The sequence below is a fragment of the Orussus abietinus genome, unplaced genomic scaffold (genome assembly GCF_000612105.2).
Source record: "Orussus abietinus isolate OABI.00-Male unplaced genomic scaffold, Oabi_2.0 scaffold192, whole genome shotgun sequence".
NCBI classification, from domain to species: domain Eukaryota; kingdom Metazoa; phylum Arthropoda; class Insecta; order Hymenoptera; family Orussidae; genus Orussus; species Orussus abietinus.
In genome coordinates, this window is record NW_019394461.1 from 58,444 (window position 1) to 85,696 (window position 27,253).

General features: G+C 40.4%; 1 protein-coding gene across 2 annotated transcripts in view; it reads right to left on the minus strand.

The window, feature by feature from the left end:
• The window catches only part of LOC105695960, a 48,701-nt gene that overhangs the window by 18,548 nt on the left and 2,900 nt on the right, over positions 1-27,253 (minus strand). Inside the window, exon 1 of one of the 2 annotated variants that reach the window (XM_012418041.1) lies at positions 8,881-9,125. The exons of the other annotated variant lie outside the window; for it this stretch is intronic. The gene's annotated coding sequence lies outside the window, so the exon portion shown is untranslated. Of the gene's footprint in view, positions 1-8,880; positions 9,126-27,253 lie in introns of those variants that run through there. 2 annotated transcript variants of the gene reach the window in all.

The following is a 27,253-nucleotide window of genomic DNA, read 5'->3' on the forward strand; positions in this document are numbered from 1 at the left end:
ACGCCTACCTAACCTAACCTAACCTAACCTCACAGGCGCCGCTCAACGTGGAATATCCGTAAATTAATCCTATATAAATGTTTATTGAACGAATGTAAAATATATATATTAACTCTATTTTAGGTACACTCAAAGGCTAGTTGTCTGTACATGGTACGTAATATATATATACATATATCGTGGATATTTACAATAGATGGTCTATAGATGTCCATATGTATTTGTAACAAAAATTAAATTCATAACACTTTTTCACTTACTTATTGCATTTTGTCTTAGACTTATCCTTAAAATAAAACTCGTAAGTAATTATAAAATTGCGTCATACAAAAAAGTCTGACAGTATGTTATAAAACCATCTTTTATTTTATTTTTTTTATTTATTATTTTAATTTAAAAGTGTATAATAAATGTATACCGATTCACTTTCAAGATACTAAACTCATAATTTTAATACAACCTTATATACTAAAAGTGCTTGAATTTTATGAATATTATTTCCAAATTGAGTGCAATAAATAATTTGGAATTTCAGCACGTTCCCTGAGGAACAATACGATGCTCGTTAAAGTTTCATTTTTCGAACCTTTTTGTTTTTTATTTAGCCCAGACTAGAATCAAAATAACATTTTTTTTTTTATGAAAAATGAAATATCACGAGCATTGCGTTATTCGTTAGAGCCTCCATAATCACGTGTTAAAGTTTCATATAATTCGGTGCACCCAGTTTGGAGAAAAGTTTTCTAAATATTTAGACTTTCTCTTATAAATATATCACACTTTCATATCACCTTAATACCCGGTTATGCGTGGACATACATAAATAAAAAATAAAAGAAAGGATATACGAGTCGAATTGAGGACCTCCTTTTTCGAAGTCGGTTAAAAAGAGAGTGAAATAACCCACGCGAAAAAGATAGACACATTCGGAGTCGCGGTGGAGTGAGAAAGCGCGTGCGGGTAGGTGCGCGCGCATCCGCGCATGCGCGGCGGCGCGGAGGCGCACACTCGCGTCGGAGCGCGGCCGGCGGATTCGCAGTATTCGTGGAGTAGCGCGAAGGCGCGCTTCCGCGAACCGACGCCCCGAGCCGAGTGTCGCAATGCCAGAAGGCCAAGCCCCCATTTAGAAGTCGCGCTCGAGACTCGTGTGTGCCGGCCTACGTCTACTATCCGCCGTTTACCGTGTACAGGAAGCTACGTTACCGCTCGTTAACGTTTTCAGAAATCTCCGCTATTACTTTTCTAGCTATTCGACGCAGAAAGCCGGGACGACGGTTCCGGGAGCCGGCGAGGCCGTCTGGATTTTCTGGGAGTCTGAAACCCACTGCGAGATCCGAATTACCAGTTTAAGATGTTCATTGTGTACTATGAAATGCGTTACACGTGTATAAAGTTATTAATAAAGGAATAGGCACTCTTCAAGAGTTTCATTTTCCTCCACAATTTTTAACTTTGATGTGGGCTTTTTCCGAGCCAGGAATTACCATTTTAAGATGTATATTGTGTATGAAATGCATTACGTGTGTATGAAGTTATTAATAAAGGAATAGGCACTCTTCGAGAGTTTCATTTTCCTCCACAGTTTTTATTTTTAGTGTGGGCGTTTTCCAAGCCAGGAATTACCATTTTAAGATTTACATTGTGTACGAAAAATGCATTACGTGTGTATGAAGTTATTAATAAAGGAATAGGCACTCTTCAAGAGTTTCATTTTCCTCCACAGTTTTTATTTTTAGTCTGGGCTTTTTCCGAGCCAGGAATTACCATTTTAAGATTTACATTGTGTACGAAAAATTCATTACATGTGTATGAAGTTATTAATAAAGGAATAGGCATTCTTCGAGAGTTTCATTTTCCTCAGTTTTTATTTTTAGTGTGGGCTTTTTCCGGGCCAGGAATTACCATTTTAAGATGTATATTGTGTATGAAATGCATTACGTGTGTATGAAGTTATTAATAAAGGAATAGGCACTCTTCAAGAGTTTCATTTTCCTCCACAGTTTTTAATTTTAGTGTGGGCTTTTTCCGAGCCAGAAATTACCATTTTAAGCCGTACATTATGTACGAAAAATGCATTACGTGTGTATGAAGTTATTAATAAAGTTGACGTCCCTTAAGGTGATATATGAAAAGGTCATTCTATATATGAAAACGAGAAAATATTTATAAAACATTTCTCCAAACTGGGTACATCGACTCATTAGAAACGTTAACACGTCATTGTGGACGCCTTAAGTTATAAATTATAAAATCCATAGTTGTACCACAACCTAGTGGATTAAAAATGAACTAATTCAATGAATACTTTCGAAAGAGTAGAATATAGGTTAGGTGAAAAAAGTTGAGCCGCCCAAGAAGGTTGAATAAAGTGTTAAATAAACGACTCTCGTAATCAGTGTGATGTATACCTTTATCGCGCGTATCTATTTACGTGTATTATCGAGCTGGAGCATCTGTACATTTGACATCCATTAAGTGCGACCTGGCAAAATATTATCCCACTTGAATTTTTGCAAACAACTCAGCGGATAATAATTTCCCGATTTCTAAGGAATTCCAGAAGGCACACGAGAGTTGAATCACCGTTATCTGTATAATCATAGATTCCAGATCTGCGGAACTCATTCCAAGCGGATACGTCGAATTAACTAGGCATCTATTACGTTAATACCGGCCAATAAACAACGCAACGTCTGTTTACACAGCTCGTTTTCTCCAGCACTGAAATCCAACATGGCGTCGATGTCTCGCTTGACCGATCTCTATAATCAATTAATATCTCGGGAAATACTCGCCCCACGAGATTTCGACCGAGAACAAATTCCAATCCCTCCCTCGCGAGGAAGGTGTCAGAATATTTATAGATTTCCACGAGCGGCCAATAATGAGTAATTCGTAATTGAAAACGGCAAGTGGGTCGGCGAGCGGCGCAGCTTTCGACCGATGTTGATTATTAATTAATATCTCGGGAAATACTCGCCCCACGAGATTTCGACCGAGAACGAATTCGAATCCCTCCCTCGCGAGGAAGGTGTCAGAATATTTATAGATTTTTACGAGCGGCCAATAATGAGTAATTCTTAATTGAAAACTGCAAGTGGGTCGGCGAGCGGAGCTCCCGAAAATGGCGGCGGGCGAAGGTCGGTTTCGGGAAAAGTTAACGGTGGCTTGTTTCTCTAAACCGATCGAATTAAATCGCCCTGGGGAATCCTTCGGAAGATTCCTCGAAGGAGGTTAGAAACGGCGCGGCCTCGCGCACCTAACCTGTCTTCAAACGGTCGTGTTTAAAGCCGCGCGTGCGCGGCCGAGGCCAGTCCGTGGAACGGAACTGAAACCACTTATCTGTATTCTCTATTTTATTTCCATTTTATCCTAGAACTGAACGAGGAGAGAATATTGAAAAATTGTCACGTTAAGGGGATGCGAAAGTGGCGTCAAAGAGGTCTCGTTTACGAAACTTTTCTCTAAACTGGATGTACTGAATCGATTCAAACTTTACAATATAAACATAAAGGTTATAAGGAAGGTCCTGACACTCATGAAATTTCATTTTTTTTTTAAATAAAAAATGTTAAGAATATCAATTAATCAATAAAAAAAAAAACTGAAGTTTCATGGGTGTCCAGACCTTTCTTAAAGCCTCCACATTCGACTTAAGGTGTTATGAAAATGTCACATGCGTATAAATACATCAAAAAAGTCAAAATATCACTTTTTCTCCATACAGAGTGGACCGAATAATTTTAAACTTTAACACGTGACTATGGATGTCCGAACAAAAGTCTCGAAACTCGCGAAATTTAATTTTTCGAAAAAAAAAAAAAAAAACAGGCATTTAGAAAAATCTTCTTTACCGACGTCGATCAAGTTCCTCGACGTGTTTCACTTCCCCTTAATATACGTTGCGAGGCCTCGAAAAAGCGGGAAATTACCCAATCCTAACCTAGAAAGGAGGGAAAGCACTTTCGAGGCTCTCTAGATGGCGAACTCGACGACCCATTCGGAGCCCCCGTGACTGTTACGAGGTCGGCGTGGTCACGTGATAGAAAGAGAGAGAAGAGGTGAGGGGGAAGAGGTGAGAGGGAGAGAGACGGAGATACCTCGTTGCTCCTTTCCGCGAAGGCGCTGCAAGCAGCTGCCAGGAGTCTCTCCTTCTCTCTCCTTTTTTTTCTTTTCCCATCTGTCGGCCTCCGTCCCTCCCCTCCGGGGAATCGCCATGGACTATGGAGCGCACAAGGTGGCCCCCTCCCTCCGCGGCCAGGAATAATATCCCGTAAAAAGCCTCCGAATCCTCCATCCGCCATTACGGCCGCCAGGTGGCGGCAGTCGTTCCCGGAATCGAATCTCATTTCGAGCGTCCGTTGGACGCCCCCCGTCTCGTCTCGTCTCGTCTCATCTCTTCTGGTCAGGGGGTCTATTACGTAAAGGAAATTGAGCGAAAATGTGAAAAATGAGGAGCTCACGGTATAACGGAACGTTTTTGGGGGTGAAAATGCGAGACATTCGTGTGAACTGGCTCGGCACAAATTTTTAAGCGAAATGGGGAAGCATACAAGAAAAGATATTTATTTGGCAATATTACTAGACTGGAAGTGGTAGTGATCTCGTTCTTTCATATAGCGAATACGTAATTCGGCGTTTAAACCCACGTGAGATGAAAGAGTAAGAAGTGAGCGCTCTCGTCAAAAATACGTAATAAACGTCCTGGTGTACACTTTTATAGTCTATTACGTAAATTGAGCGAAAATGTGAAAAAATGAAATGTGAAAATGTGGAAATGTGAAAAATGTGAAAATATGAAAATGTGAAAAAGGAACGTTTTCACTGGTGAAAATGCGAGACCATTCATATGAACTGGCTCGGCACAGATTTGTATGCGAAATGATGAAGCATACAAGAAAAGATATTTATTTGGCAATATTACTAGACTGGAAGTGCTAGTGATCTCGTTCTTTCATATAGTGAATACGTAATTCGGCGTTTAAACCCACGTGAGATGAAAATGTGAGAAGTGAGCGCTCTCGTCAAAAATACGTAATAAATTATAAATCCTCATCAGTCGTAATTTTATGAACAAACCATTAACGTCAGACTTAATATTTCCAAATTTCATGTCATATCTCTAATTGCAGGCTTAATATACAAATAAATTGGATTGCAGAGGGTAAACGGTGCAGCAACGCAAGATGGCCGCCGCCGGGCGCTTCCCGCGCATTCTCATCGCTGGTTTAATTTCTAAATCCAATTCACTTCCCACCTCCGAAATCCGCAAAAATAGCCTACAATTCCGTATCCACCTATCCCCTCCCCGAAAGCCGTTTAAAAAGGCGCCAAAAACATGAAAAAAAGAAGAGGGAAGGTCAAGCATCCATTTTTCGGTAGTAAGGACATTAGTATGCGAGAGCTACCGGAATTGGCGTCGATTGGGCATCTATCTAGAATCCCTGCTCTAAGGTATCCTTAAAGAGGGTCTATCCCCCTCTCCGTCCCTCCCCCGGCCACCGGCTCGCTCCTTCTCTCTCTCCCCGGCTACCTGCATCCAACTTCTCGGCAACAATTATCTCGCTCAGCGGGGAGGTATCCCCCTCTCTCTCCAACGCCCTGGGCCCGGCATCGCTCGGTCTCTCTCGGTCCCACTCGGAGGGTCTCGGCTCGGCGCAGCAGGAATGCGGGAGGCGAGGGAGAGAGAGAGGTAGCGTCTTTTCTTCGACGCTCTCGACGGAGAGGGAGAGAGAGGGGGCTTCAGGGAATCGCGCCGACGTCGTTTCGTTTTCCAAGGAGAGAAAGTCCGTTCCGGGGATCGCTCTGAGGCCGCGGCCGGGAGATTTTCTGCTGGAAGACGCACGGCCCGAGAGTGAGGGAGGGAGAGAGAGGAGTTGAGGGGGCGGCCCGTAGGTGCGAGAGAGACGGAGCGAGGGACGGCGCGACTTTAGGAACAATTCCCTGGCACTGGGCTCGGAACAGGGTTAGGTTAGTATAATACGTCACGTAATATAAGCGTTTTTCTACGTGTACGTTACAACGTATAATACGTCTCTAGTTTTATACGCTATCGCGAAGTATATTACGGCCTTCCATTTCTAAGTAATTAATAAGTCCTATTAGAAGTTCGATATTAAACGGGGTTAAGTCGAAAGAATTTTCAACGCAAGCGTGATATTATTAGCTGTAAGGGAAAGTACTGTCGTTTTTAACACGTATAGTTCTATGCGCCTGAAATGACAAAATTTTCTCTTACACCTAATAATTAGTCCTTAAAAATGCTTACGTGTTTCCACGTGCACTAAAAGACGTTTATAACCTAAATCGTACATCTGCGGCATCATTTATATTGGAAACGTAAAATTCTAAACAACCATGGAAACCAGGGGGTCTATTAGGTAAAGCAAATTGAGCGAAAATGTGAAAAATGAGTAGGTCACGGTTTAAGGAACGTTTCTGGTGGTGAAAATGCGAGACCATTCATGTAGCGAATAAGTAATTCGGCGAATAAACCCACGTGATGAAAGTGTGAGAAGTGAGCACTCTTGTCAAAAACACGTAATAAAGACCTAGCGACCAGGGGGTCTATTACGTAAATTGAGCGAAAATGTGAAAAAGGAACGTTTATGGTGGTGAAAATGCGAGACCATTCATATAGCGAATAAGTAATCCGGCGAATAAACCCACGTGAGATGAAAGTGCGAGAAGTGAGTGCTCTCGTCAAAAATACGTAATAAACGTCCTGGTGTACACTTTTATAGTCTATTACGTAAATTGAGCGAAAATGTGAAAGAATGAAATGTGAAAATGTGAAAAAGGAACGTTTTTGGTGGTGAAAATGCGAGACCATTCATATGAACTGGTTCGGCACAAATTTTTATGCGAAATGGTGAAGCATACAAGAAAAGATATTTACTTGGCAATATTACTAGACCGGAAGTGCTAGTGATCTCGTTCTTTCGTATAGCGAATACGTAATTCGGCGAATAAACCCACGTGAGATATAAGAGCGAGAAGTGAGCGCTCTCGTCAAAAATACGTAATAAAGACCCAGATCACCTTAAGGGGGTCTATTACGTAAAACAAATTGAGCGAAAATGTGAAAGATGAATAGCTCACGGTATTACGGAACGTTTTGGTGGTGAAAATGCGAGACCATTCATATAGCGAATAAGTAATTCGGTGAATAAACCCACGAGAGATGAAAGAGCGAGAAGTGAGCGCTATCGTAAAAAACACGTTATAAAGACCTAGGGGGTCTATTACGTAAATTGAGCGAAAATGTGAAAAAGGAACATTTTCGGTGGTGAAAATGCGAGACCATTTATATAGCGAATAAGTAATTCGGTGAATAAACCCACGTGAGATGAAAGTGCGAGAAGTGAGCGCTCTCGTCAAAAATACGTAATAAAGACCCAGATCACCTTAAGGGGGTCTATTACGTAAAGAAAATGGTATTTACGTTCAATAGAAGTGGAATGGAATTCGTTATCTCGGTACATCGTTGTTTTGGTATTTATGTTCAATAGAAGTTGAGTGGAATTCGTTATCGTAATGGAATTTATTAATCATCCGCTTCTGCCTAATTTCGGTGCATCTGAGTACTCGATATTATTACTATACCGATCGATATGATCGATATCATCGGCATGCGGGGAACTAGAGCATCATCTAGAGTTCGAATCGCGATAAGGAATGATAAGAAAGCTGGGACCGAGAATGGAAAAATGTGTTGAAGGAACCATACAAAAAAAAAATATATTTATATACATATTATATATATAATGAATATNAACCACCATCCAGTCCATCATCGAGGACCACCCCTTCCGCGGACTTTTGTGGACTTAAGGTGAAGTGAAACACGTCGAGGAACTTGATCGACGTCGATAAAGATTTTTCTAAATGCCTACGTTGCCGACGTTGGTTTTTATATTGACAGCTGGGTCGAATTATATTGGGTATTGCACCAAATGGCATACTCCACCTGTAGTTGTGTGTGTATATGTGCAGTAGGCAATATTAGGTATTCGTGAATAGAATTATCAAAAATAGTTAGTTCTTAAAGGTGGGGAATATGTACGATAAAAAAATATTTGGAAATTTGGAGCAGCGAATTTCTGATTAACGAAAGATCGTCAGAAATAATTAATTCACGCTGGAAGTATATGTATTATAAATTCTTGGCAGCGAATTTTTTATGAATTCTCGATTTATTAACGACTTAATTGATAACAGCGGAAATGATTTGCATTTTAAATTTTCACGGCGAATTTTACGAATTTTTCACGATTACTATCGATTTCTCGCAAATTCTGACGATTTTCGATGATTATTGACGACTTTTGATGATATTGGAGAATTTTTGACGATTTCTATCGATGTCTGACAATTTTTTACGATTTTGGATGATTATTGACGACTTTTGACGATTTTGGATGATTAATGACGACTTTTGACGATATTGGAGAATTTTTGACGATTTCGAACATTTTCTACGATTTCCTATAATTTTTGACGATTTTTTACGATATTTGACGATATTTGACGATTTTCTACGATATTTTAGAATCTTCTACGATATTTTATAATCTTCTATGATATTTTATAATCTTCTACGCTATTTTATAATTTCCTACGACCTCGTACGGCAAACTACGCGGTTTACGTAATATCCCTGAAAAACCACTAAACCGCGAAGTTACCCAACCCTGAATAAACCTACCCAACCCTGGACATATGTAAATCGGCCCTAAGCGCCACCTTAGCGCGCGATAGGCCGCTTCCCCTGTACCGGGCGTTCCGATTGGCCGGTCCAGGGGAAAGAGCCTTGGGTTGCCGCGACGGTATACGGATTCTCCACGTAGGCACGTGAGCGGCCACCAGGCGCCGTCTTACCTGAGCGTTCTCCTCCGGGTCGAGGTTAGGTCCGGCGAGTAATCCCAGAGTGGCACAAGGCACGCGGAGAGACTCCGGCGAGGACCGTCCGGCACGGAGGGAGCGGAGCGACTGACGGGGACTCGGGGCCGCCGAGGGACGCGAACTCACGCGGACGGAAGAGGCACTTTCGTCGAGGCCCAGGAGGCGCGCGCTCCCACTTCGCAAATTCGGGGTGGAAGAACATGGACGTCCGTCCACGAGTGACGGCCCCCGAGTAACTGACGGCTTGCCGGGAACTGAATGAATCTATAATTACGCCCTGGCGGCGGTGGAAGTGCGAGGAGAGGGGGAAGTGCCGACCGACCGACGGTGGCGCCGCCCGCGGCGGGTGGCGGAACTGCGACTCTCTAGCGACGGCTGCGAGCCGGCAAAGAGTCCGAACTTGGGACGAAATGAAACTCAAGACACTGTCACCATTTTACTGGATTTTAAGGTGAAGTGAAACACGTCGAGGAACTTGATCGACGTCGATAAACAAGATTTTTCTAAATGCCTACCTTGCCGACGTTGGTTTTTATATCGACAGCTGGGTCGAATTATATTGGGTTACATAAAAAACGCGGATATCAATACATTGCAAAAACCATACGTATTTCGCTAGATAAACATACCACGAATAAAATAAAAAATGAATCAAGACAATTGATAGAAAATTGGCGGAGCTAGAATGCCCACCGATTTTTAAAATGCAGTTTAAAAAGAAACGCGTAAAAATGAAAGAGTCATTCTATATATATAAAACGTGAAAATATTTATAACATTTTTCTCCAAACTGGATATACCGAATTATTTTAATGTTTAACATGTGATTTTAGAGGCTATAAGGAAGAACGCGATGTCTGTGAAATTTCATTATTGATATAAATTTTCTCTCGAAAAATGAAATTTCATTGCGTTCTTCCTTACGGCCTCCATAACCTCGTGTTAACATTGAAAATAATTCGGCGCACCCAATTTGCATAAAATTTGTATACACTTTCATATCACCTCAAGGTGGTGACGTCGATAAAAATTCATTTAAATATCAATATTGCGAACGGATATAATATTTCACAAGTCAAGTGGAGATAGAACATTTCTACACATGACTCGTAAATACCCAGGAATTGTCCTGACATTTAAAAAAAATTAATTTTTCAAACAAATTCTTTCCCTTAGTTTAGTACCGAATATATTTACGAACAACACTCGTTTACAATATTTCACAAGCCAAGTAAAAAATCCACTTGACTCGTACTTACTTAAGAATTCTCTTGACATTTGTAAAATTTGGATATTTTAAAGAAATGTTTTTTCACTCCAGTTTGTTCATGTAAGAAATTAGTCGAGAGCGGCTCGACTCCATCGCTACTTGCTCGAAGGGAAGAGCAGTGGGGGGAGTGGGGGAAGTCGGGGGGTTAAGGGAGGGGCAGATCGTGGAAACGGCCAGACGGGCGGCGGGACTGCAGGGGAGCGGACGGAGGGGTTATTAAGTCGTATATTTAGGCGAAAATGTTCGTGCGTGCCTCGTGGAAAAGTCGATTCGACGTAACCGGCCGTTTCGCGGCACGTCGTCGTTTCGCTCGTTAGAAAGTTAACCGATGATCGCTCACCCTAACCCCGGATTCGGAAAGCCGGCTTAAGGTGGTATGAAAGGCGGTAAGAAATTCAATTGACGTCGATAAAGTGAAATTCATCTATACCGCTTTTGGTAGTAATGCCGTTTTCAATAAATTATTAAGTTAGCGGGGAGTTGTGCGAACCTAACCTTACTTAACCCTTTTAGTGCCGGAGCCGATATATCGGCCCGCACCTTGTAGCGCTTTACTATTCGCTTTGCGAGAGATCTCTATCTCAAAATAAATTTATAATACGTTATGAATAGTATAATTTCATCAGGAGAGAATTAAAATAACGATATAACAACATATAGCTCGTTAGAAAATTAACCGATGATCGCTCACCCTAACCCCGGATTCGGAAAGCCGGCTTAAGGTGGTATGAAAGGCGGTAAGAAATTCAATTGACGTCGATAAAGTGAAATTCATCTATACCGTTTTTGGTGGCAATGTTGTTTTGAATAAATTATTAAGTTAGCGGGGAGGTGTGTTAACCTAACCTTGTTTAAGGTGAAGTGAAACACGTCGAGGAACTTGATCGACGCCGATAAAGATTTTTCTAAATGTCTACGTTGCCGACGTTGGTTTTTATATTGACAGCTGGGTCGAATTATATTGGGTATTGCACCAAATGGCATACTCCACCTGTAGTTTTCGTACAATAAATATCAAGAAATCCAAGTAAAACTCCAGAAATCCTCTGGATTCATGCTTTCCGGGGCCCTAATTGACTGCAGAGGGACCCTCTGCGCCATCTGTGATTTCCAGGTCAATTAAATTTTCACTCCGAGACCTCGTATTCCCATCGTTTTGGCATAGAAGCGCATACAACACTTTTTTTGCCTTTATCCCGTTCAAATGCGAGTTTATCGATTACCAGACTGTTCTAAATTGTCGTAAAATTGTCCTGACCCTTTCGTTTCTCATATCAGAGCCTTGGATAATTGTATATCGATCGAAATGTGAGAGCTCGACGCCATTTTGGTTCTGGTCTGGGCTGAGTTAAACAATTTTTTTTTTAAATCCAAATTTTGAATGTGTCAGGACAACTCTTAGACGATCAGCAGTGATGTGTCAAAGTTTCGGACAGTTTGGTCCCATACCCTTAAAAAAAAGTATTGCATTCGAATCGACCGATTCGAGGGGGGCTTCACCTTAATTCCCGAGGTCCATATTCATAGTCCCCGGATTTGTGAGAACGAGCGAGGATCGGGATCCAGGAAGCGGCCATATTGCCGGGCCCGAGATGAGTCCCCCGAGATAAGGGTTCCTTAAATCCGAAGGGGGGCCATGAATATGGACCCGAAGCCCCCGGATCTTTTCTCGGAACGGTAGATCATACGTCCCTAAGGCGGGACTTTACGGCCGAGTTTTCGGAACTCGAAGCCCTCCGGCATTATTAAGACGTTCGAGCCCCGATTGCCCTTTTTTGCGCTTCTTTTCCCTCATTTCCTCCCTTTTTCATAACTTTTTTAATTTACATCCAGAGACGAGATGTATAACGTTAATCGACGCTACGAGGTTCTTACTGAAATGTATTTGGCTCGACACTCTACCGAGTTTCTTGATTGTATAGTAACGAAATCGTATAAAAATGGTATGCATCCAATTTAATTTCCAACTTATTCCTCCCTTTTTCATTTAAATCCAGAGACGAGATGTATAACTTTAATCGACACTACGAGCTTCTTACTGAAATGTATTTGGCTCGAAACTCTACCGAGTTTCTTGATTGTGAAGTAACAAAAACGTAAAAAAAATGGTATGTATCCAATTTAATTTGATATTTATTCCTCTCTTTTTCATTTAAATGCAGAGACGAGATGTATAACTTTAATCGACACTTCGAGAGTCTCGCTCAAATGTATTTGGCTCGAAACTCTACCGAGTTTCTTGATTGTATAGTAACGAAAACGTAAAAAAATGGTATGTATTCAATTTAATTTGATATTTATTCCTCTCTATTTTATTTAAATCCAGAGACGAGATGTATAACATTAATCGACACTACGAGCTTCTCGCTCAAATGTATTTGGCGCGAAATTCTACCGAGTTTCTTGATTGTTAAGTAACAAAAACATAACAAAAATGGTATGTATCCAATTTAATTTGATATTTATTCCTCTCTTTTTCATTTATATCACGGGACGAGATGTATAACATTAATCCACACTACGAGCTTCTCGCTCAAATGTATTTGGCTCGAAACTTTACCGAGTTTCTTGATTGTAAAGTGACGAAAACGTATAAAAATGGTATGCATCCAATTTAATTTCCAACTTATTCCTCCCTTTTTCATTTAAATCCAGAGACGAGATGTATAACTTTAATCGACACTACGAGCTTCTTACTGAAATGTATTTGGCTCGAAACTCTACCGAGTTTCTTGATTGTTAAGTAACAAAAACGTAAAAAAATGGTATATATCAAATTTAATTCGTTAATTATTCCTCCCTTTTTCATTTAAATCCACAGACGAGATGTATAACATTAATCGATGCTACGAGTTTCTTGATTGTATAGTAACGAAAACGTAAAAAAATGGTATGTATCCAATTTAATTCGATATTGATTCCTCCCTTATGCATTTATATCAAGAGATAATCTGTACTACGTTAATTGTAATGGAATATTACAGAGTCAGTACCTCCCCGCTAACCTAATAAATAATTCAATACGGCATTACCACCAAAAAAGAGTATAGATGAATTTTACTTTATCGACGTCGATTAAGTTCCTTAGCGCCTTTCATGTCCTCTTAATCAAGGTTAGGTTAGCGTACCTCCAGCTAACTTAATAATTTATTCAAAACGGCATTACCACAAAAAGAAGTATGGATGAATTTTACTTTATCCACGTCAATTAAATTCTTTAGCGCCTTTCATAACCTCTTAAGCAAGGTTTAGGTTAGGCAATTAGGTTAGCGTACCTCTCGGCTAACCTAATAATTTATTCAAAACGGCATTACTACCAAAAAGAGTAACGATGAATTTTACTTTATCGACGTCGATTAAGTTCCTTAGCGCCTTTCATAACCTCTTAAGCGAGGTTAGGTTAGCGTACCTCCCGGCTAACCTAATAAGTTTTATTAAGGTCGGTCCAAGTTTAAGGGCTCCTTAAATCTCTCCGTCTTACGAATATGGAGCCGAGCACCGCGCCTCCCTTTCTGGGAAGCGTAGATCAGGCGTCCCTAAGGCGGGACTTTACGGACGGAAGTTTCGAGAAGTCCGCAGTGGCGCAGACTTCGCGAGAATCCGAAAGACGTTGGCCGAGAGAGGGAGAAAAAGAGGGAAGGAGACAATAGATCGGTACGCGGCGGGGAATTCAGCCGAGAGACGCGTAGGCGTCCAAGAGAGGTTATTTCGGGCCTGGAGCCTCGCGGAGGTTAGGTTAGGTTTCCGCGAAGCGGTCTCCGTCCTTAAATTCCTAACCTCTCGGCGCCCGCCGAGGGATTCCTCTTCCTCTGGGCGAGAAAAATCGAGTCCGCCCCTCTGGGTCGGCTCTCGAAGTCTCGGGCCGGAGGAAGAGGAAAGTCTAGAGGGGACCTCTAGGTCTCGGAAGGAGCGAGTTCCGCGTAGCTAACCTGCTCTAAGTATAGACACCCGCTCGTGATGGAGGCCCGCAGGAATCTGGCACGTCCGTTGCCGGGAGAGCGAACTTATGCCCGCGCCGCGCCGACTGTGGCGCCATCTGTGGCGCGCCAGGCGGACTCGCCTGGAGGTTCCACTTTTGGGCGGGAACGCCATTTAACACTATTGCTACCAAAGGTGTCAAAAGACACCTTTTAAAATTTTAACTTTTTTTGCCTTTATCCCGTTCAAATGTGAGTTTATCGAATACCAGAGTGTTCTAAATTGTCGTAAAATTGTCCTGACCCTTTCGTTTCTCATATCAGAGCCTTCGATAATTGTATATTGATCGAAATATAGGAGCTCGACGCCATTTTGGTTCTGGTCTGGGCTGAGTTAAACAATTTTTTTTTAAATCCAAATTTTGAATGTGTTAGGACAATTCTTAGATGATCAGGAGTGTCAAGTTGTGTCATGATGTGTCAAAGTTTCGGACAGTTTGGTCTAATACCCTTAAAAAAAAGTGTTGTATTGGAATCGACAGATTTGAAGGGGAGTTTTACTTCACCTGAAATCCTCCGAGAGTTTCCTCCAGGAGGTCCGGCGCGATCGGGAGTCTCTTCCAAGACAGAGGAAGGGAGGGACGTAGAAAAGGAAGAAACGTTAAATGAGATCCCACGAAAACGAAACACATGGACCCCGTCTGACCGGTGGGCACCTGGTCCCTGGACCTTGGGTCCCTTTCCATTGACCACTGGGCGAATCATTCGGAGAAAAGGAAGAAGAAATGAAAAAAGTTGCCGGCTAAGGGGAACGGGAGAAAGGAACGAAAGGGGAGATGGCTCGCCGGAGGAAAGAAGGAAGATTCTCCTCCGACTTCGCCGTCTTCACCCAGGCAACCCATGAAGTGGAATATACGTAAATTAATCGTCTAAATTAGGTCTATAGGTATAGCAAATGTATATCGTCTATCATCCACGTAAAAAAATATCTAAAGGATATATATAAATATCTATGTCTATTGTAGATGAAAATTATATATCCACTATTGATCTACAAATATCTACTTTTTTCTTGACGCATACAAAATATATAATAGATCTAGTAGACATCTACCAAAGGTTAATCGACATCGTTGAAAATACGTTTAGATAAATAAAAAAAATACCTCATGTAACCTAACATTTTTCGTACATACTTAATGTTTATATCTAAATTCCAACTTGATAAAACTGTTAATTTCGTCCATACTCTGATTTTTTATTTACTTCCTCTTTGGCTGGGGATCATACATCATGATTTTTTACCACTAGGTAAATTATTATGTATTACCAGGCACCGTATGAAGTATAATATACTTATTGTGGACGTACATACAAATTAGGACATAAGTATAGAAAACATACATTATCTATGGTATGCCTAGTAAATTTTTCTGTTTCAAAAACAGCAGGATTTGTCTGCATAGCTGTACTGAACAAGTTCTGCTAAAAAAGTGTTATGAATTTAATTTTTTTACAAATACATACGAATATCTATAGACCATCTATTGTAGATATCCACGATATACGTATATACTACGTCCCATATCCGGACATCTACCCTTTGAGTGTACCTAAAATAGAGTTCATAGATATCTATATATATCTTACATACGTTCAATAAACATTTATATACGATTAATTTACCGATAGTCCACGTTCCTGGGGTATCACACTTTCATATCACCTTAACGATGGAAATACTGTCATGTAGAAGTTGGTAATACGAATTCGAAGGTATTTCTAAGTAATCTTGGGCATGGGATCTCCGGAGTGCGGAACGCGTGGGCGGGACTGCGTTGTCCCTCGTTCATCATGACTCACGTCCAGGTGTTCGCGATCATACGAAACCGGCCTGGTGGAAACTTCTGCATCATCGCCGAGGAACGTCTCGATCGATGCGCCGAAACCGAAGGATGCACGTTTATGGCTACGGGTCGTGAATGTCGGCCCGATTTTATATATATANATATATCGAGTGGCGCATATTCATCTCTCCAATCACTCGATCCGAAGAGGCGAGGAACAATTCCAAAAAATATTTCCCTGAAATTCCCCCCGTCATCGCGAATTCCTATGAATGTCATTTCTATGCTCGGAAAAAGTATGAGAAGGCGTTAATCGACTCGCTTTACGTGTATGATCGTTTAATTGAAAAGAATTCTTTCTTATATGTTCATCCCTCCAAGCGCCCGACTCGAGAAAAACGAGGAACGATTCCAGAAAATAATTCCCTGAAATTCCACCTGTCGTCGGAAATTGCTAAGAATTTTTTTTTCACCCTAGGAAAAAGTATCGAAAGGCGTTAATCCACTCGCTTTACGTGCAGGATCTTTTAATTGAAAGGTATCTTTTTTTTTCCGGCGGAAGATCATGCGGCGAGGGGTCAAAAATGGCGATCCAAGATGGCGGCCCTTCCAGGAAAACGTCGCGCCTCGTGGCGATCATTAGTCGGCAGGACAGCTATAGGATATTCCGAGTATAGGATATCAGGGATCGTTAAGTCGAAGGACGTGCATTAATAATCACTTCCGACTATCTGGGACCGCATTCGCGATTCCGCTCGCGAGCCGGATTAAAGCACCGTTTGACCGATCAGAGAGAAAGACTCGTTTCCTTCTCGCAATTGCGCCACGATTGCGACAACAAGTCGATCGATTTCCCTCGAGGAGCCCAGACACGGCGGAACGGGGAATATCCGTAAACTAATCGTATATAAATGTTTATTGAACGTATGTAAGATATATATGGATATCTATGAACTCTATTTTAGGTACACTCAAAGGATAGATATCCGGACATGGTACGTAATATATACATATATCGTGGATATCTACAATAGATGGTCTATAGATATTCATATGTATTTGTAAAAAAAATTAAATTCATAACACTTTTTTAGCAGAACTTGTTCAGTACAGCTATGCAGACAAATCCTGCTGTTTTTGAAACAGAAAAATTTACTAGGCATACCATAGATAATGTATGTTTTCTATACTTATGTCCTAATTTGTATGTACGTCCACAATAAGTATATTATACTTCATACGGTACCTGGTAATACATAATAATTTACCTAGTGGTAAAAAATCATGATGTATGATCCCCAGCCAAAGAGGAAGTAAATAAAAAATCAGAGCATGGACGAAATTAACAGTTTTATCAAGTTGGAATTTAGATATAAACATTAAGTATGTACGAAAAATGTTAGGTTACATGAGGCTTTTTTTTATATTTATCTAAACGTATTTTCAACGACGTCGATTAACCTTTGGTAGATGTCTACTAGATCTATTATATATTTTGTATGCGTCAAGAAAAAAGTAAATATTTGTAGATCAATGGTGGATATATAATTTACATCTACAATAGACATAGATATTTATATCTATCCTTTAGATATTTTTTTACGTGGATGTTAGACGATATACATTTGCTATACCTATAGACCTAATTTAGACGATCAATTTACGTATATTCCACTTGATGGGTTGCCTGGGTAATATTCTTATAGATATTTTTTTAGGTGGATGATAGACGATATACATTTGCTATACCTATAGACCTAATTTAGACCTTCAATTTACGTATATTCCACTTCATGGGTTGCCTGGGTAATATTCTTATAGATATTTTTTTAGGTGGACGATAGACGATATACATTTGCTATACCTATAGACCTAATTTAGACCTTCAATTTACGTATATTCCACTTCATGGTGTTGCCTGGGTAATGTTCTTATAGATATTTTTTAGGTGGATAATAGACGATATACATTTGCTATACCTATAAACGTAATTTAGACGATCAATTTACGTATATTCCACTTCATGGGTTGCCTGGGTAATATTCTGCAGAAAACGTTTTCCACATATTTCATATTACAAGATGTACGATATTTGTTAAAAATATTGAAAATATAGGACAAATTTTTTGTGCTAGGAGTCTCGGATGGGCGGAATGGATTTCTGCGGTCGGCGGTTTCTCCACGCGGGAATAATTCCGTCCTCGATGCACTTTGCGGAACGGTGCATTGCCAGCGGATCGCGATTCCCAGGAATCTGGTTAATGGTGGGATACAGCGTGTATTATTGTGCAACCCGTCGATTACTGGAACCGAACGGCGTCCTCGTGGAAGCGAGTCTAGTTTCTTGTAATTTCGTGCACGCACCTCGCGCTTCCCTCCAAGATGCATTCTTATCAACGCTTCTATGTTCTGCGATCCATTAAGGTGATATATACATACCAAGAAGTCAAAATATTAAAAAAAAACATTTACCTCCAAACTGGGTGCACCGAATTATTTAAAACTTCAACACGTGATTATGGAGGCTCTAAAAAAGAACGCGCTGCTCGTGAAATTTCATTTTTCAACAAAAATCTTGCATTTATCTCGGACAAGAACCAAAGAAAGATTTTTTTTTTTGAAAAATGAAATTTCATGGGCAGCAAGTTTTTCCTTAGAGACTTTTAAATCACGTGTTGAAGTTTCTGATAATTCGGTGCACCCAGTTTGGAGAAAAATTTTATATTTTCACTTTTTGGTACGTATACATCACAATTTCATATCACCTTAAGGTGGCATGAAAGAGTCGTTCTATGTATATATTAAACGTAAAATATTTTAAAAACTTTTCTCCAAACTGGGGGCACTGAAAAATTTGACACGTTAACACGTAATTATGAAAGCCTTAAGGTGATATGAAAGTGTGATATATACATAACAAGAAGTCAAAATATTCATAAAACATTTACCTCCAATTATCTGAAACTTTAACACGTTATTATGAAGTCTCTAAAAAAGAACGCGCTGCTCGTAAAATTTCATTTTTCAACAAAAATGTTGCATTTATCTCGGACAAGAACCAATGAAAGATTTTTTTTTTTGAAAAATGAAATTTCATGGGCAGCAAGTTTTTCCTTAGAGCCTTCATAATCACGTGTTGAAGTTTCAGATAATTCGGTGCACCCAGTTTGGAGAAAAGTTTTATAAATATTTTCACTTTTTGGTATGTATATATCACACTTTCATATCACCTTAAGGCACTTCTCTTGCGGACTTTTAACTGTCTGGTCATTCGTGCTACTTGTAAATATCCGTACTCCATGAATGAGAGGATAATTTATGTCCCCAGGGGAAGTGTCCCTCTAAATCGTAGTATTTAATGCCATTCTCTTTTCGCGAAGGGCCACGTGCTGCTTCCCAGAACAAACCCGGCACTTCCTCAATAAATGGCCGCCATTTATTTTTATTGCTCTCATTGCCTGGGAAACGAGGTGCTACGTTCCCACCTTTTCGTCGCCCCTCATTGAGTCTGCACTGTTAAAAATATTCGTATATTCGTGAATATACACTTTCGGTATGTTTGGTAGATGAATTCATAACGCCTTAATAAATTAAGTCGAAGAAAGAAATGTCGCGAAGGTGCGTTTTTAATTCCAGCACGACAAAACCAGTGATTGATAAAGCAAAAAAAATGTATTTAGGAAACGTAATTTGTTTTTTATAAAATAGGAATGACCCTTTCATAACGCCTTAATAAATTAAGCTGAATAAAAAATTGTCGCGAAGGCGCTTTTTTAATTCCAGCGTGACAAAACCAGTGATTGATAAAGCAAAAACAATGTATTTAGGAAACGTAATTTGACTTCTAAAAAATAGGAATGGCCCTTTCATAACGCCTTAATAAATTAAGTCGAAGAAAGAAATGTCGCGAAGGTGCGTTTTTAATTCCAGCACGACAAAACCAGTGATTGATAAAGCATAAACAATGTATTTACAAAAAGTAATTTGGAAATACCCGTGCGTTTGGTTTCCAGGAAAGAGCGAGCGGCCCTTGAGGAAAAATCGGAGGGAAAATGGCGACTTTCTTCCGAGCAAAAATCGGTCCCCCATTGACGGGCCGTACGCGATGCCTTATGACCTTAAGGTGATTAAGGGGCATTGAAAGGAGGCAATAATCGCTTCCCCGAAGCGACGGACGTCCGAATATAAATAAGGGCCAGGGTTCGCATAACCTGGACAGGTGGCTCGATCGGTATCCCTAGGGACGGCGAAAGGCCCGAATAATCGAGTTTCCCGGAAAAGTCCCTTCCGAGTAGAGGTGGTCCTTTCGGGTCGCTTCCAGAAATCCGAATTTCGAGTCTCCATTGAAGGACGCACCTCGTCCCGGCTGGATTTCCGGCACCGTTTCGGGGAAGGAAGGGAAAATCGGGAAAGTCCAGGTGACGGATGCCGACTGAGGCTGCATTTTCTCTCTCGATATGGTTTTCACCTTGGAAAGGGCGAGGGGCCTTAAGGTGATATGAAAGTCTGATATATACGTAACAAAAAGCGAAAATGTTTATTAAACTTTTTTTCTAAACCGGGGGCACCGATTTTTCCGAAACTTTATCACGCTGCTCATGAAATTTCCTTTTTATTGATAATTTGGTGCACCCAGTTTGGAGAAAAGTTTATTAAATATCTTTTACTTTTTGTTATGTACAATGGCGGACGTGAATGCCTTCCCTGCCGATACGGCATCGCCTGTGCAGGATGGGAGGGCATTGATGTCTCCCAGTGTACATATCACACTTTCAAATCACCGTCCCTTGTCCTTTGTAAGATGAAAACCATATCGAGAGGGAAAATAAAAAATCACCTTAACCACTTTTGGAAGAAGAGGTTCAGGGGGGATGACGAGCCCAAGGCAACCTATTAATAAATAACGAATTATATTGAATAATCTTGAATAAAATTCGACTTCTTAACCACTTTTGGAAGAAGAGATTCAGGAAAGATGATGATCCCAAGAAAGCCTGTTAATAAATAACAAATTTTACAAAATTATCTTTAATAAATCCCGAGACGTTAACCACCCTTAAAAGACGAGATTCAGGAGAGATGACGATCCCAAGAAAACCTGTTAAGTAACCAATTTTATTAAATGATTTTAAATAAAATTCGACTTCTTAACCACTTTTGGAAGAGATTCAGGAAAGATGAGGATCCCAAGAAAGCCTATTAATAATTAACAAATTGTACAAAATTATCTTTAATAAATCCCGAGTCCTTAACCACCCTTAAAAGAAGAGATTCAGGAGAGATGACGATCCCAAGAAAGCCTGTTATTAAATAAAAAATTTTATTAAATGATCTTAAATAGAACTTGACTTCTTAACCACTTTTGGAAGAAGAGATTCAGGAAAGATGACGGTCCCAAGAAAGCCTGTTATTAAATAACAAATTTTATTAAATGATCTTAAATAGAACTTGACTTCTTAACCACTTTTAGAAGAAGAGATTCAGGAAATATGACGATCCCAAGAAAGCCTATTAATAAATAACAAATTGTACAAAATTATCTTTAATAAATCCCGAGTCCTTACCCACCCTTAAAAGACGAGATTCAGGAGAGACGACGATCCCAAGAAAACCAGTTAAGCCGGCGTTCGATTTATGGACCGAGAATCGACGCGATGGCTTTTGATGGATCATATTTCGGGCCGGCTGAAGATTCGACTGGAAAAGGGAAAAATCGAGGGGACGAAAAAGGAGAAGTGTCTCCCCCGGGTGAGATTATTGGTCGGCGAAGAAGTGGAGGCGATCCCTTCCGAGAAGCAGATGCACTCTCCTGCCGGTCGGAGGACCATAGACCAAAATAAAGGAGAGACCCGCCTTCGCCATCGGGAATTCATTTCGCCTTTTATTTCGCCCTCGCGAGGACTTATCGGGAGATCCGCCGATCTCTTGGGGATCGTAATTGCTGCCCTTCCAAAAATTCATTATCCGACTCCTCGAGTTGATACTAACGATAGGTTGGTCGACATTTGCCGACCGATCGATGCTTTTCGGAGATGCGTGCATTTGCGTGTACTGGAAATGCGTTTCTACGTGTTTAAGGTGAAGTCAAACATGTCGAGGAACTTGATCGACGTCGATAAAGAGGATTTTTCTAAATGCCTACGTTCCCGACGTTGGTTTTTATATCGACAGCCGTGTCGAATTATATTTAGTATTGTACCAAATGGCATACTCCACCTGTCGTTTTCGTACAATATCAAGAAATCGAAGTAAAACTCCAGAAAACCTCTGGGTTCATGGTTTTTGAGGGCCTGATTGACTACAGGAGGACCCCCTGCGCCATCTGTGATTTCCAGGTCAATTAAATTTTCACTCCGAGACCTCGTATTCCCATCGTTTTGGCATAGAAGCGCATACAACACTTTTGTTGCCTTTATCCCGTTCAAATGCAAGTTTATCGATTACCAGAGTGTTCTAAATTGTCGTAAAATTGTCCTGACCCTTTCGATTCTCATATCGGAGTCTTCAATAATTGTATATTGAACGAAATGGGCATTTAGAAAAATCTTCTTTACCGACGTCGATGAAATTTCTGTGTCTCACTTCACCTTAAAGTGAAAAGTAAACGAAATGCGTCAATTCGCAATTTTGCCGACTTGACGCATTTTTTGTGCTCCAATATGAGGAACAAAAGTGTCAGGACAATTTTACGACAATTAAGAACACTCTGGTAATCGAGAAACTCGCATTTGAACGAGATAAAGGTAAAAAAAGTGTTTTATCCGCTTCTATGCTAAAACGATGGGAATGCGAGGTCTCGGAGTGAAAATTTAATTGACCTGGAAATCACAGATGGCGCAGGGGATCCTTCTGCAGTCAATCAGGGCCTCAAAAACCATGAATCCAGAGAATTTCTGGAGTTTTACTTGGATTTCTTTATATTGTACGAAAACGACAGGTGGAGTATGCCATTTGGTACAATACCCAATATAATTCGACCCAGCTGTCGATATAAAAACCAACGTCGGGAACGTAGATATTTAGAAAAGCCTTTTTTACCGACGTCGATCAAGTTCCTCGACGTGTTTCACTTCACCTTAAGGTCAATCAGATGCAAAGGCTGCCTAATTAATTCCACGAGCGGTACAAAGTTTCTCTCAATTGCTGGGCAAAAGTGGATTGAAAAAAGGAGTGGAGCCCGTAATCGCTACCCTTCGAGATATCAAACCTCCACCCAATTCCTCTCGCGGTAGTAATTCGCTGATCAACCAGTAATTACGCGTTTCGTGAGATCGCATCGAGAGGACCTGGGAGGCTGCGTGTTTCCAGGTATTTGCAAGAGAAAGAAAACACGGGGCCCGATGCGAAATTGACCTTAAATTAAGCAAGGTGGATGGTGTACATATAAACTCTGTATATCGGAGGTATGTACCCACGTGGCGATATTAAGGTGATATGAAAGAGTCAGCCTGTATATATCTGAGAAGTCAAATCGTTGGGGAAAGTATTCCCCGAATTGGGGGTACCGATTAGTTTCAAATTTTCCCACTGGAATATGGAGGCGCTAAGGTAGGTCCTAAACCTCATGAAATTTCATTTTTCATCTCAAATTTATTTATTTATCATGGACTAGAACCAACATGGCGGGGTCAAGGCACGTTTTCGATGTTTTACGCTTCTTGGAGGCTTAGAAGCGAAAATGAAGAGTTTAAGGACCTAGCTCGAACAATTAAAAATACTATAAAAACGGAATATTACAGAGACAGATGGGAAAATATGGAAAATACTTTGACGAACGATTGCGAGAGAATGCTGGCTTGTCTGGGGGCCAACGCGGGTTTTTAGAGGAAAAAGTTGCAGCTAAACGTCACAGATGGCGACGCTGGTCCTAAACAGTCTTTAGAATAATGATTTCCCGGGATTTCGACAGTTTTACGTCGATCTTTTCATCATTACTTTACCAAAAAGACATATGGAACGCTTCAGTTCGCATAATTATCAACGTAGACTGCAAAAGACTTCAACATGAATATAAATGACGGTCCTGGCACTCATGATTTCATCTCACTTTTTATAAAAAAATGTTGAAAATGTCTATAAACAAATTTTTAAGACCTTGAAATTTCATGGGTGTCAGGATCTTCCTTATAGTTTCCATCCTCACTTTGTCGCGCTTGTTTCTAGAGGAAAAATTTAGTTGCAGCTAAACGTCACAGATGGCGACGCTGGTCCTAAACAGTCGTTAGAATAATGAATTCCGGGGATTTCGACAGTTTTACGTCGATCTTTTCATCATTACTTTACCAAAAAGACATATGGAACGCTTCAGTTCGCATAATTATCAACGTAGACTGTAAAAGACTTCAACATGAATATAAATGACGGTAAAGAGGCGCGCCAGCTTAAGTCCCAACTTGAGTACTCAAAATGACGTTCCCACCAAAAAGGGTACACATCAATTTTATTTCACCGACGTCGATTGAATTTCTCAGCGCCTTTCATATTATCTAAATAAGCCCTTTAATCAACAAATTCCGGGAAAACTTTGGCAAATTTCCTCGAAGCGTCTCGGCGTTTATTGATTCGGGACTTTCACTTAAACGGCGTCAATGTCTTGTCTGAGAAAATGAAAAAAAAGAAAAAGGGGGGTAAATAAATGTCCGATGTGCCTAAAAAGCCGGCAGGAAAAAGAGTACCCTGTACCTCGTCTCGAATCCTATCAACTCTGGACTCATTAACCGTAATTGCGAATCCCATTATTCAGCCCCCGAGTTTTCGCAAAACCCGCTTGGCCTTCCCAGGACTCGATAATAGGCATTTTCTTGCTAAAGAATATTCGATAGTTCGAACTATGTCGTTTCCTCCGATTCGTGGAACGTTCCAGCGACCGTTTTCTCAGGATCGTAATCATTCCACGTGGAAACCTTGATCGCGTGACAATTTCTCTCGCCCCTGCTCGGTTTGCCGTATTCCATTTGTCGTATTCCCCCTGAATTATTCACCATTCTCGGGATCCTCCTGGAAGAGCTGACCATAGTTGACAAATCCTCGGAAGAGAACCCAGGCAACCCATGAAGTGGAATATACGTAAATTAATCGTCTAAATTAGGTCTATAGGTATAGCAAACGTATATCGTCTATCATCCACCTAAAAAAATATCTATAAGAATATTACCCAGGCAACCCATGAAATTGATCGTCTAAATTAGATCTATAGGTATAGCAAATGTACATTGTCTATCATCCACCTAAAAAAATATCTATAAGAATATTACCCAGGCAACCCATGAAGTGGAATATACGTAAATTGATCGTCTAAATTAGGTCTATAGGTATAGCAAATGTATATCGTCTATCATCCACCTAAAAAAATATCTAAAGGATATGTATAAATATCTATGTCTATTGTAGTTGAAAATTATACAATGTTAAGGTGATATGAAAGTGTGATATACACGTACCAAAAAAACAAAATATTTATAAAATTTTTCTCCAAACTAGGTGCACCGAATTATCTGAAACTTCAACAGGTGATTATAAAGGCTCTAAGGAAGAACGCGCTGCCGGCGAAATTTCATTAAAAAAAAAAAATATCTTTCTTTAGTTCTTGTGCGTAATAAGTGATCATTTTTGTTGAAAAATTAAATTTCACGAGTAGCGCGTTTTTTTTTAGAACCTCCATAATCACGTGTTAAAGTTTCAGATAATACGGTGCACCCAGTTTGGAGAAAAGTTTTATAAATATTTTGACTTCTTCGTATGTATATGTATCGCACTTTCATATCACCTTAAGTGGCTAGCAGATCCGTGCAAAAATTACGCAATCGAAGTGAATGGATTCTCACGCTAGTCGCTCCGGCGAAACGACAGTCGGCAACGTTTAATCGCGTATAATGCTTCCGGGAATCAGATTTTCCGATAGAGCGAGAGCTTTCAACGTCAATCAAGGAGAAGAACAGCCTGATAAAAGGCTCGCCCTCTCGATAAGAGAACTGCTCGGCTGGAGTGGCTCTCTCGAGTGATTCCATTATTCCAGTCATCTTATCGCCGTCGTCGAGACGGGAGTCTTTTATCGGGAAGTAAATACCGGCTTTTCGCGGAACCCGCCATTTTTTGGCAAAATCCGTTCCTGGAACGGGACCCGAGGATGCAAAATAATTCCCAATACCTCAGAATCGTTTCGACCTTTCGACCGGCGCGTCATTCTTCTCCTGAATCATTTTAAACAAATGCAATCCTTAAGGTGAAGTGAAACCGCTCTCAAATCGGTCGATTTGAATACAACACATTTTTTTAAGGGTATTGGAGCAAACTGTCCGAAGCTTTTTTTCATTCAATTGATCGGAATTATTGTACGAAAACGACAGGTGGAGTATGCCATTTGGTACAATAGCCAATATAATTCAACACAACTGTCTATATAAAAACGATTGTCGGCAACGCAAGCATTTAGAAAAATCTTCTTTATCGACGTCGATCAAGTTCCTCGACGTGTTTCACTTCACCTTAGTGTAATGCTTTATATCCATAGAATGACCCTTTCATGACACGTTAAGGTGATATGAAAGTGGCGTCAAGAAAGTCTCGTTTATGAAACTTTTCTCCAAACTGAGCGTACCGAATCGTATCAAACTTTACAATGTGAATATAGAGGTTCTAGTAAAGGTCCTGAGGCCCATGAAATTTCAATATTTAAAAAATTTGAATATAGACATTTTCAAATATTGTTAGAAAGATGATATTTCATGGTCGTTAAGACCTTCCTTATACCCTCCATATTCACGTTGTACAGTTTAAAATGATTAGGCACAACCAATTTGTAGGAAAGTTTCACAAACCTTTCAAACGGGACCTTTTTGACGCTACTTTTACATAACCTTAAATGTTATCGAGTTCCGGTTCGCTCGCAGATGTGCCACTGAAACTATTTACGTACCCAGCACTTTGTGCGTGGCATTGGGCGGATGATTTACTCGGAAAGTCTCTCGCTTTCATTGAAGACATTTCCTTTCGAGTGGCTTCGAATTCTTCTTAGACTTTGAGTTATGACTTCATTCATAAATCGTTCTTTTTACCGCGATGTTGCCGACTGACGTAATGACAGACATTGGCGTTATTCAGAAGTTCCTCGGTAGTCTAGTGGCCAGTATTCTCGCCTGTCAATCAGAAACTTTATTGCGAAACGCACTTCTGGACATGTTCTTCCCAAGAGCTGCGCACTTATCGGGAATTACTAACATCAGATGACAATGGTTCCAGTGAAGCTGATCTTAAGGTGAAGTGAGACACGTCGAGGAACTTGATCGATGTCGATAAAGATTTTTCTAAATACCTAC